Here is a 12,080-nt window from a genome sequence, read left to right as displayed (position 1 = left end):
GGCATTATAAAAATAAGAATAATAAATGAAAATCTTTGATATCATAAATGTATTTTATTTACATATGTTCACTTTAGTGCCTACTCATTCCATTTTATGTAACCTAAATGAAATAAATTACATTAATTTTTTCAAAAAACAGATATGTAACATGTTCTGAAAATTGGCAAAAGAAAATATTGACTCTAATTATAAAATGATATATAAATATAGAAAACTTTTCAAGACTTTATATAATTTTGATACCTTCTCAAAAAATCCCAGTAAATAAAAAGTATTGTTAACCCCGTTAAACAAGAAAACTGAGAAATATCTTGACTAAGTCATTTGCAAGATATCATTTAGAAGTTATACGGTCAAGAATAGAATTAAAATTTCCTAATGTTTAAAATAGTTTTAAAGGTACTATCGTTCCTTCAAATTTAATGGTCAATATTTGCATTTGAACAATTTTTTTTTTCAAATTGCATAACCGCTAGAATGCAAGAAAAAAAAAAAGATGACACAATTCAAGGAGTGAATGTCTGAACTACTAAAAAAGTTTTTAAGCAGTTCAACGTATCTTTATATTTATATATAAATACATTAAAGGGGATTGTATCAAAATTCAAACTGACTGCACAGATGTAATCTTTCAAAAAGATTGCCTGTGCCAAAGACTGTACACAGCTGTATTCAATTCACTAAAGTATATGTGTGGTCTTCTTTTGGGTCAAAGAAAAGTATCTCTCTTTCTCTTTCTAAATTTTCATGTGTGGCTTAGCAAATCATATGGTTAAACTAAGAATATGCTCATGTGAAAAAATCTTCATCAATCTTGGTGTCCTCTAAAATGGTTTAAAACTGTCTTCTAATGAAATATAAAAAATTTACTAATGTATTTGGTGCTTTTCCCTCAAGTGTTATTTCTTATATGTGCTTTGAACATAAAGCAACCCATTTCTTAAACTTTTAGAATCAGAAATTAAAACAATGTAATGGTAAATTCAAGTCCAGGATTATAGTATTTTTGATGCAATGATGAGATTCAGAGATTTTAAAATTTCTTGTTGATATTAGTTTCCTCCTTATCATAGATCAATCTTGATTTTTCCTTAACAAGTATTATCCCGCTTCATTTCTAAGGCATTGTGTCCTTCTGTTTCATGTTCACCTACACTTTTGTCAGGTTTAACACATTTTCAATAGTATTTGTTAGGCCAGTATGGAAACATTTTCGCATACAACTGAAAAAAAGGCACTGAGTGGCTATTATGCTTCCCTATGATTTTGGCAGGCTTATCAAAAACTAAACACATTTTATTTTCTTGTAAGCCCCATTGTTTCTTTTAAATTCATCATGAAACCTCTGAAAATATTATAGTGAAGTAACCTTTAACATGACAAATTTGTGGTTTCATCTAAAAATTTCTTTCCACTTTTAAATGTGAAAAATTGAAATTAGGGTCCAGCAAATGATTATCATATGAGATTGTAACATGAACATGTCTTTTCTCATTTTTTAAAATGGCTTCAACCATCATTTCCTCTAAATGCCACTAGGGTAAATTTGTCCTTTGTGTTAAATAGTATGCTTTCACTAATTCAAAATATTAGTCTCTTCTTCTACCCATTTATTTTCATAAAATTCTTTTTTTGTCATAATTTCAAGCCTTAGGGAAGAACTGATTCTCTTTTTGTTTATTTCTCCCCACTAGTGCAATATTTCCAAGCTAACATGACACATTCCACAATGACATTTTTTATGATCAACTTAATCAAATATTTATTAATGGCCTACTATGTGTCATAGGCAGTGATGGCAGACTGTTCTGCTCTTCCCATTCTGATCTGTGTACCATTGTTAAAATGGCACAACCGCTACTCAATCAACAATTCAGACTCAAGTGGATGGGATCAGCATTGCTTCCACTTTAGGCAGATGTGAAAAAGAATATAATCATTTAATGTCACTCCATCTTTCAATTATGATAGTTTTAGCTTCATCTCATTTCTCAGGTCTCAGAGAGAATGAACTAAAAGGAAAAAAAGGAAAAGTCAGTAGACAATGGAAAGACATTCTGATGACCTACTGGAAATAGGCATGGTGCATGAAGAAAGGAGATTATTATCATGTACAGGATATGGAAATATGTGAATGGGAAAAAGAGAATGAAGACCAAAAGGAGAAAGAAAGAAAATATCAAGAAAAAATATTTTATTTATCTGTGTATTTTTATTTTTATTTCAAAATATTAAGGGGGCACAAATGGTTTTGGTTACATGGATCACTTTTGTAATACTTGAGTCAGGGTTATAAGTGTGCCAATCACCTAGATAGTGTTCATTGTACCTGTTAGGTAGGTTTTGCCCATCTTCTCCTCTACCCAACCTCTGCTTGATTTCCATTGAGTTTTACTTCCCTTCATGCACATACGTGCTCATCACTTAGTTCCAATTTAATAGTGAATACATGTAGTGGTTTTTTTTTCCATTTTTTAGATACTTCACTTGGATAATGGTCTCCAGTTCCATCCAAGTTGTTGCAAATGGCATTAATTCATCCTTTTTTATAGCTGAGTAGCATTCCATTGTGTGTATATTCCATCATGTGTGTGTATATATATATTCCATCATATATATATACACACCATATATATGTATATATACATATACCATCATATATCTATACACCACATTTTGTTAATCCGCTCATGAATTGATGGGCACTTGGGTTGATTCCACATCTTTGCAATTGTGAAATATGCTGCAATAAACATTTGAGTGCAGCTGTCTTTTTGATAAAAACAGTTCTTTTCCTTTGGATAAGTATCCAGTAGTGGAATTGCTGGATTGAATGATAGGTCTACTTTTAGTTCTTTGAGGAATCACCCTACTGGTTTCCATAGAAGGTGTACTAATTTCCAGTTCCACCAATAGTATGTAAGCATTCCTTTCTCTCTGCATCCACTCCAGCATCTATTGTTTTTAGACTTTTTAAAAATATATTCAAACAGAAATAAGGGGGATATCTCACTGTGGTTTTAATTTGCATTTACTTGATCATTACTGACATTGAACATTTTTTCATATGTTTATTGACTCTTTGTCTATCTTCTTTTGAAAAGCTTCTCATGTCTTTTGTCCATGTTTTAATGTGGCTGTTTGATTTTTTTCTTTCTGATTTCTTGAGTTCTTTCTAGATTCAGGTTGTTAGCCTTGTGTTGGATGTACAGTTTGAAAATATTTTCTCCCATTCTGTAGGTTGTGTATTTGCTCTGATAATTACTTGCATAGCTGCGCAGAAGTTTTTTTATTTACTTAAGTCCCATTTATTTATTGATTTTTGTTGTTACTGTAATTACCCTTGGTGTCTTAGTCATAAATTCTTTGCCTAGGCTGATATCTAGATGAGTATTTTCTATATTTTCTTCTAGAATTCTTATGGTTTCATGTATTACATTTAAGTCTTATCTATCTTGAATTAATTTTTGTGAGTGGTGAGAGATATGGAAACTGTTTCATTCTTTGGCATGTAGCTATCCAGTCGTCACAGCACCATTTATTGAAGAGGGATTCTTTTCCCCAATGTATGTTTTTATCTGCTTTGTCAAAGATCAGCTGGCTGTATGTGGATGGTTTCATATTTGGGTTCTCTGTTCTGTTCCATTGGTCTATGTCTCTATTTTTGTGCCAATACCATGCTTATTTAGTTACTATAGCCTTGTAGTATAGTTTGAAGTCTGGTAACGTGATGCCTCCAGGTTTTTTCTTTTTGCTTAAGATTGCTTTGTGTATTCAGGCTCTTTTCTGGTTCCAAACAAAGCATACCATAATTTTTTCTAGTTCTGTGAAATATGACATTTGTATTTTGATGGCGATTTCATTGAATCTGTAAATCATTTTGGGTAACATGGACATTTTAACAGTGTTCATTCTACCAATCCATGAACATGATATATTTTTCCATTTGTTTGTGTCATCTGCAATTTCTTTCCTCAGTGTTCCATAGTTCTTTTTGTAGGTATCTTTCACCTCCTTGGTTAAGTATATTCATAGATATTTTATTTTCTTTGTAGCTATTGTGTAAGATATTGAGTCCTTGATTTGATTCTGAGATTGATTGTTGTTGGTGTATATAAATGCTCCTGATTTGTGTACATTGATTTTGTAACTGAAGACTTTGCTGAATTTATTTATCAATTCCAGGAGTCTCTTGGTGGAGTGTTTGGGGTTTGCCAGATATAAGATCATATCATCAACAAAAAGTGATAGTTTGACCTCCTCTTTCCCGTCGTGGATACCCTTTATTTCTTTCTCTTGTCTGATTGTTCTGGCTAGGACTTCCAGCACTATGTTGAATAGAAGTGATGACAGTGGGCACCCTTGTATTGTTCTGGTTCTTAGTGGAAATGCTTCCAGCTTTCCCTTATTCAGTATGATGTTTCCTGTGGGTTTGTTATATATGGCTTTATAATTATGAGATATATTCCTAGTTTGTTGATGGTTTTTATCATGAAAATGTGCTGAATTTTGTGGAATGCTTTTTCTATATCTAGTGAGATGATATGATCTTTGGTTTTGCTTCTGTTTATGTGGTGAATTACATTTATAGATTTACATATGTTAAACCATCCTTACATCCCTGGGATGAAGCCCACTTGGTCATGGTGGATTATTTTTTTGGTGTGTTGTTGAATTGAGTTTGCTAGTATTTTATTGAGGATTTTTGTCTCTATATTCATAACGGATATTGGTCTGTAGTTTTCTTTGTTTGTTGTCTCCTTTTCTGGCTTTGGTATCAAGGTGAAACTGGCTTTGTAGAATGAGTTGAGGAGGATTTCCTCCTTCTTGATGTTATGGAATAATTTCTGCATTATAGGTACCAGCTCTTTGCAGGTCTGGTAAAACTTGGCTGTGAATCTATCTGGTTTGGGCTTATTTTTTGGATATTTTTTGTTATTGCTTGAATCTCACTACTTATTTTTTATCTGTTCAGGAGTTCTATTTCTTCCTGATTGAGTCTTAGGAGGTTTTGTGTTTCCAGGAATTTAACACATCTCAAGGAACTAGAAAAGGAAGAGCAAACCAAGCCCAAAGCCAGCAGAATAAAAGAAATAACTAAAGTCAGAGTAGAACTAAACAAAATAGAAAATAAACAATAAAAAAACAAAGGATCAATGAAATAAAAAGTTGATTCTTTGAAAAGATAAACAAAATTGATAGACCTCTTTCTAGATGAAACAGGAAAAGAAGAGAAAGGACCCAAATTAGCTCAATCAGAAAAGAAACAAGAGATATTACAACTGATACCATAGAAATACAAAATGTCATTTGTAAGTACTATGAAAAGTTCTATGCACATAAACAACAGAACTCATCTGTGCATTTTTTATTTGCTTTAATATTTTGACTTCCATATTACTAGTAAAATATGTTATAGCTATAATTCTAGAAAGTACAGAATTCATGTAGAGTGTCAATATGAATACTCAGCATTTTGAAGTAAGTATAATGTATCTTTTATCTGTAGAGTCTCTACTTAAATATACATACTACAATGAGTAACAACCTAACCAGTGTTGACGTTTTATGTTTTTTAAATGTAAAATGTAGAAGACCTACTGAATGTTCTGCTTAGCAATACAGTATTAAAAATTATATTTTGTCTCTTAGGCACCACCCACCACTCTGTTGAAGCTCTAATGGGAAGCTGTCTCCACATGGCCTTGGGATTCCCTTCTCTATCTTCTCAGTCCATATGTTCATCAAGAGGCAGTGCATGAGTTTTAAATCTCTATTTTAGCAGACTATTTCAAAGGATGACATTCTTATTAAAACTCCAGGCTTAAAAGATGCTGGAAACCACCCAGACATTGGGTAAAAAGGACTGGGACTTTATTTCTAATGCTCTCTAGAGGAGCATAAACTTTTACAAGGATAATTTACTCAGAAAACAGAAAGGAAATAAATAAACTTCACAAAATACTTTTATTAGGCAACGTAATATTAAAGCATAGTACAGTATCAGTGGTCTCTCTTTTCTATAAATGATGAGGATGCTTTCTTCCTGGTGAAGGTGAACAATACTTGGCTGCAGCAAACAACACCAGGAGTCCATTAATCTAGAACTAGATTATGGCCCTGCAGGATACTCCCTCTCCCACACTGAAGCCTGGTGAATTATTTTAGGAAAGCCAGAAAGCAGTTGTAAAAGCCAAGAACTATAGGATGTAAATCTAAATTACAGCCTGAAATCATACAGCTTTCCACATATTCATATAACTTTTGGTTTTTTAAATTTTTCTTTGATTCCCTTCTACCATTATGTGAAATCCATGAAAAATGTTATAAATAGATTGATTCTGCTCCATGAAAGCTCATGGTTTATGGTTACATAGATTAAAAAAATTAAAAACTGTAGGTTTCAAAGTATATCATGTTAGAAAAAAATGCTAATTATCACAGATTCCACAATTATCTCCTTGTTTAAAATTTGGATAGCAGAGAGAAAAGTCCTTTATACTCTTTCAGGATTTCTATTGATTCATTAAGAAAGTAATCCTCGTTACTAATTTTTCAAAAATTTCAGAAGTATTTTGGCCTTAGATAGAATCTTCTGTAGTTAAGATGAAGAAAATAAAAGTATAGAAATTTTATTCAACTTTTATGTTCACATACTTATTCGGCAGTAGAATCAAAATTCAGAAAACACCCTGGGATACCTGACATGGCACGTTTATGAATTCTGTAACACACACTACACCCAACAAAATTTTAAAAATGTAACTATTTTTTTCTTTATCCTTTCCTGCTAACACTTGAAATGAATTCAACTGAAGTTGCATTAGCAACATAGGCCTGGTGTTAGCACACAGAAGTATGAAATTCAGAGAAAACTAGAAGGAACTGTATGAGATCCTAGGACATCGCTTCTAGTAACTTCTCTCCTACTATATTAGACAAAAAGAAATTATTTGCTGCTCTACAGCATTTTACTGAGTCAGAATACTCTTACCTATGAGAACGATTTCTGTTGCCTTGAAATAGTATTTCTCAAATCATGCATACACATGGTTGAAAAAAAATTCTACCTGTCAATCAACTCTGAAATAAACATGAATATTCACTGTCACTCATTTGAAACCCTGAACTTTTGGACTTAGTGTAGCTCAAGGCTCATTGTTTTACAACATGTTTGTGAGAACATAATGGAAGGAAAATTATTCATCTAATTTGGGAAAAGTGGCTGCTACATTTTTGTGTGGCATGTGGCCTTTCTGTGTACACAATGATACCCTGCCATGTACCAGCTTTTCAGCACTGGCATGTCACCTGGCCTGTGGCATCTCACATTCTCATGTTCTCACACTTGTGCTGTGGCCCAACTAACTTGTTAAGCCAAAGCCAAAAAGCAGGTGGGGCACATGCTTGTCAGAGACTGGAATGGCAGGCCACATGCCTCTCCAAGTGCTGTAAACACAGGGTTTGTTTGGAAATTTAATCTCCTGGTTACAGTAAACATGACTTGATGGAGCATCCAGCAGAGAAATGACATGCCCTTTTTCTTCAAGAAGAAATTTTCAGGAATAATCAAAGTAATTAACAAATTGCAGAATAATTTTTCAAATCAACTATTTACTGCTGAACTCTATTTAAATAAAATACAATATAATATAATGTAATCCAATGTCATGATACAATATATAAAATGACATGGATATGATATAATAGTTTATATTTCTAGAATTGAGACAGCAAACCTTGTAGGGCAAATTACCATAAATTACATATTGAAAGAATATAGCTCTTGAATTTTTTTCAGTAATCTTTTAAAAATGAATGTATAATTTCTTATATGAAAAATTAAATTACAGCATAATATAATGATTACATTTTATCACACCCATTCTTCTCTAAAAATCCAATTATTCTATTCTACTCTAAATTAAGAGAAAACAGTTCTATAAAATCAGCCTCTAGTCTAAAAATGAAAATCTAATCAACTTCATAAAAATGGGATGATATCAGTTGTAGTAGTATCAAAAGTTTCACCGTTGTACAAAACCTTGAGTAACATTTGAGAAACTTATAATCATGACACAGCATCTTGATTCCCAGTTCCTTAACAATATTAAAAGGTTAGCATAAAACAATGGACTACTTCATTTCATGATTTAAATATTAAGATTCTACTTTTCCAAATTGGATTTTAAGCTCTTTAAATATTTTTGCTTCTTTGATTCTCTTTTTACACCCTCAAATTCTGGCTATATATTTTAGCTTATTTACTTTAAAAAATTTTTTAATTTATTTATCTATTTCAGAATATTAATGGATACAAATGTTTTGGTTACATGGATTGCTTTTGTACTGCATGAGTCAAAGTTATAAGTGTGCCCATCACCCAGATAGTGTACACTGTACCTGTTAGGCATGATTTCACCCATCCCCTCGTCCCCCCATCACCTTCATGATTTCAATTGAGTTTTGTTTCCATCTATGCATGAGTGCTGATCAGTTAGTTCCAATTAATTAGTGAGTACATGTGGTGTTTGTTTTTCCACTCTTGTGATACTTCACTCACAAGGATAGTTTCTAGTTCTATCCAGATTGTTGCAAAAGGTATTAATTCATTTTTTATGGCTGAGTAGTACTCCATGGTATACATATACCACATTTATTAATCCACTCATGAATTGATGGGCACTTGGGTTAATTCCACAACTTTGTGGTCATAAATTGTGTTGCAATAAACATACAAGTCCAAGTATCTTTTTGATAAAATGGTTTTTATTCCTTTAGGTAAATACCCAGTAGTGAGATTGCTGTATCAAATGGTAGATATACTTCTAGTTCTTTGAGAAATCTCAATACTATTTTTCTAGAGCTTGTACTAGTCTGCAGTCCCACCAACAGTGTATAAGTGTTCCTTTCTCTCCACATCCATGCCAGCATCTATTGTTTGCAGATTTTTTGATAAAAACTATTCTCACTGGGGTTAGGTGATATCATAATGTGGTTTTCATTTGTATTTCTCTAGGATTAGTGGGGTTGAGCATTTTTTAATGTTTATTGGCCCTTAGTCTATGTCCTTTTGAAAAGATGTTCATGTCGTTTGTACACTTTTCAATGGGATTAATTTTTTTTTTTTTTTTTTTGCTGATTTGCTCAAGTTCTTTGTAGATTTTGGTTATTAGCCCTTTATCAGATGTATAACATGCAAATATTTTCTCCTATTCTGTAGATTGACTATTTGCTCTGTGGATTGTTTCTTTGGCTGTGCAGAAGCCTTTTAATTTAATCAAATCCCATTTATTTACTTCTGTTGTTGCTATGATTGCCCTTGGGTTCTTAGTCATAAAATCTTTGCCTAGGCTGATATCTAGATGAGTTTTTTTCTACATTTTCATCTAGAATTCTCATGGTTTCATGCCTTAGATTTAAATCTGTTATCCATCGTGAATTAATTTTTGTGAATGGTGAGAGATACGGACCTGTTTCAATCTTCTACATGTGGCTATCCAATTTTCCCCACACCATTTATTGAATAGGGATTCTTTTCCTCTATATTTCTGTCTGCCTTGTCAAAGATCAGATGGAAGTATGAGGATGGTTTTATATCTGGGTTCTCTGTTCTCATCCATTAGTCTATGTCTCTATTTTTGTGCCAGTACCATGCTGTTTTATTTACTATACCCTTGTAGTATAGGTTAAAGTTGGTAAAATGATGCCTCCAGATTTTTTCCTTTTGTTTAACTTTGCTTTGATTATTCAGGCTCTTTTCTAGTTCCAAACAAAGCATAGAGTCATTTTTTCTAGATCTGCAAAAAATGACTTTGGTGCTTTGATCAGGATTGCATTGAATCTGTAAATCACTTTGGGTAGTATGGACATTCTAACACTGTTGATTTTGCTGATCCACGAGCGTGATATGTTTTTCCATTTGTTTACATCATCTGCAATTTCTTTCCTCAGTGATTCATAGTTCTTTTTGTAGAGACTTTTCACTTACTTGGTTAAGTATATTCCCAGGTATTTTATTTTCTTTGTAGCTATTGTGTAAGGTATTGAGTCTTTGATTTGATTCTCAGCTTGACTGTTGTTGGTGTACATAAATGATACTGATTTGTGCACACTGATTTTGTAGCCTGAGACTTTGCTGGATTTATTTATCAATTCCAGGAGTCTCTTGGTGGAGAGTTTGGGGTTTTCTTGATATAAGATCAATCATTAGCAAAAAGTGATAGTTTGACCTCCTCTTTCCCCATTTGGACACCCTTAATTTCCTTCTTTGCCAGATTGCTCTAGCAAAAACTCTCAGCACTATGTTGAATAGAAGTGGTGACAGTAGACATCCCTGTCTTGTTCTGGTTCCTAGTTGGACTGTTTTCAACTTTTCCCCGTTCCATATGTTTGCTGTGGGTTTGTCATACATGGCTTTTTATGATTTTGAGATATGTTCCATCTATGTCTATTTTGTTAAGAGTTTTTATCATAAAGTGGTGCTGAATTTTGTCAAATGCTTTTTGTATATCTATTGAGTTGATCATATGATCTTTGTTTTTGCTTCTGGTTAAGTGATGAATCACCTTCATGAATTTATATATGTTGAACTATCCTTGTATCACTGGGACAAAGCCCTCTTATCCATGGTGAATTATTTTTTTTGATGTGCTGCTGAATTAGGTTTGCTAGAATTTTGTTGAGAATTCTTGAGTCTATATTCATAAGGGATAGTGGTCTATAGTTTTATTTTTTGTTGTGGTCTTTCCTGGCTTTGGTTTCAGGGTGATACTAGCTTCATAAAATGATTTGGGGAGGATTCTTTACTTCTTGATGTTCTGAAATAATTTCTGGAGTATGGGTAACAATACTCTGTAAGTCTGATAAAGATAGGCTGTGAAACCATCTGGTCCAGGACATTTTTTTGATTGGAAGATTTTTTATTGTTGGTTCGATTTTGTTGCCTAAAATTGGTCTGTTCAGGAGTTCTATTTCTTCCCAACTGAGCCTTGGGAGGTTGTGTGTTTCCAGGAATTTGTCCATTTCCTCAATGTTTTCAAGTTGACGTGCATAGATTTTTTTATAGAACTCACAGATGATATTTTTATTTTTGTGGTATCAGTTGTAATATCTTCTTTTTCATTTATGATTGAGCTTATTTAGGTTCTTTCTCTTCTATTTCTAGTTAATTTAGTGAGAGGCCCATCAATTTTGTTTATCTTTTCAAAGAACCAACTTTTATTTCATTAATTTTCTATATTTTTGTTTGCTTTTTATTTCATCTAGTTCTACTCTGAGCTTAGTTATTTCTTTTGTTCTGCTGGGTTTGTGTTCAATTTGCTCTTCCTTTTCTAGTACCTTGAGACAATTTATTAAATTCCTGATTTGTGATGTTTCTGTCATTTTGATGTAGGCATTTAAGGCTATAAATTTTCCCCTTAGGACTGCTTCTGCTGAATCTCACAGATTTTGATGACTGTGTCCCCTTTGTCATATAGTTAAAGGAATATTTTGACTTCTACCTAAATTTTTTCCTTGACCCAATAATCACTCAGCAGTAGGTTGTTTAATTTCCATGACTTTTTTTAGAACTGAGTGTTTTTGTTGAGGTTGATTTCTAATTTTATTCCACTATTCTCTGAGAAAGATACATGTATAGTTTCTATTATACATGTTTCGTGTGCTAAAATGTCATCAGTCTTAGAGAATATTTTGTGTGCTAATGAAAAGAATGTATATTCAGTAGTTTTGGGGTAGAATGTTGTATAAATGTCTGTTAGGCTCATTTCTCTAGAGTTCTATTTAAGTCCAGTGTTTTCTTATTTATATTCTGCTTGGAGGATCTATCTAGCTCTGTCAGTGAGTGTTGAAGTTCCTAGCAATTACAATGTTGTTGCTTATCACTTTGTTCAGTTTTAGTGGGGTTTGCTTTATGAATCTGGGCAAAGTTGTGTTAGGTGCATAAATATTTAGGATTTTGATGTCTTCTTGATGATTTTCCCAATTTACCATTATATAATAGCCATCTTTGTCTTTCCTTACTATTGTTGGTTTGAAGTCTATGTTATCTGATATGAGAATAGCTATAACTGCTT

The sequence above is a fragment of the Lemur catta genome, chromosome 9 (genome assembly GCF_020740605.2).
Source record: "Lemur catta isolate mLemCat1 chromosome 9, mLemCat1.pri, whole genome shotgun sequence".
In the NCBI taxonomy this organism is placed as follows: Eukaryota; Metazoa; Chordata; class Mammalia; order Primates; family Lemuridae; genus Lemur; species Lemur catta.
The sequence above is the reverse complement of the archived record's forward strand: the minus strand, read 5'-3'. Positions refer to the sequence as shown.